This window comes from Pseudophryne corroboree, chromosome 5 (assembly GCF_028390025.1).
Source record: "Pseudophryne corroboree isolate aPseCor3 chromosome 5, aPseCor3.hap2, whole genome shotgun sequence".
Taxonomy (NCBI): Eukaryota; Metazoa; Chordata; class Amphibia; order Anura; family Myobatrachidae; genus Pseudophryne; species Pseudophryne corroboree.
Genome location: NC_086448.1, coordinates 34,704,125 through 34,705,204, shown reverse-complemented (window position 1 = coordinate 34,705,204; position 1,080 = coordinate 34,704,125). Strand labels below are relative to the sequence as shown.

General features: G+C 42.2%; 1 pseudogene; it reads right to left on the bottom strand.

The window, feature by feature from the left end:
* Positions 1–756: 756 nt before the first annotated feature.
* LOC134930771 (5S ribosomal RNA) lies at positions 757–875 on the bottom strand (annotated as a pseudogene).
* Between the last annotated feature and the right edge of the window lie 205 nt (positions 876–1,080).

Sequence of the window (1,080 nt, the reverse complement as noted above, 5' to 3'; positions counted from 1 at the left end):
CGAGTTCTCAACTCTGCTCTATCTACATGGGATATCAAACAGGGGCTCTTGTGAGACAAAGCCGCTAATTCAGACACCTGCCTTACGGATGCTAAGGCCTATCAAAAGGAAAAGCGACCAGGCACTGGTGTATGATAGATTGCAAACGAATTGTGAGAAACCAAAAGTGGACAATTATAATTGCTGGAAGGGGAAATTAAAGCCTTTCAATTGTAGTCCCTATTGGTGGTGCGCCCAGAGCTAGAAAGTACGAGTACCGACAAGGGGAGAGAGAGAAAGCTCTTGTGTGGGCGCACTCTTATGAAAAGAAGAATTATCATTCAATTATGAAAGGAAAATTAAAACGTATGTTTATTAATCAAAATTAAAAAGTTACCCCTCTGCGATCCAAAGAAAGGTGTGAACATAAGAAAGATGTGAGAAAATATTAAAATGTTCTGGTCTGTTTAATCACACGAGAAGGATTAGAAAGGCTGCAGACACCTGATAGTCTGACACCCATTTCTCCTGACCAGTACAGATATTCTGTATTAATGAGACCAACCAAGGAGGTCAGTATTGTGTCTTAGAGGACCACTCAGATTGGGTTAATACTAAGCAATTTGCTATTCACCCGTTAATCCATTTTACACAAATTGGAAATGTCTATATTGGCGTGACCTGTACGCTGGTAAAAGTAAAGAAAATGTTAGAAAGAACAAATAGTGGTGATACTGCTGTTGGTGCCCACCCTTCAAAAGAAGGGGAATAGTCCCTACTCTACAACACCGGGTATTCCCAGGGAGTCTCCTCTCAAGGTACTGACCCGGCCCGACGCTGTTTGGCTTCCAAGATCGGACGAGATCGGGCATTAGCAGCGTGGTATGATAGTAGAGAGGCTATCTACCAATGAGAGTGCACCTATATAGGAATGGTAAGAAGGAGAGATTTTAGAAAAGATGAGGCTATTAGGTGTGTGGATCTGCTTTCCACGTTAGGCAGGGTAAAACAATTGCCACTCAGTGGCGTAGTAAACCCTGGATCGTGGATGAGAGTCCACAGAAAAATAGTGAGCAATGGAAAAGAGAAGAAAGAAATATA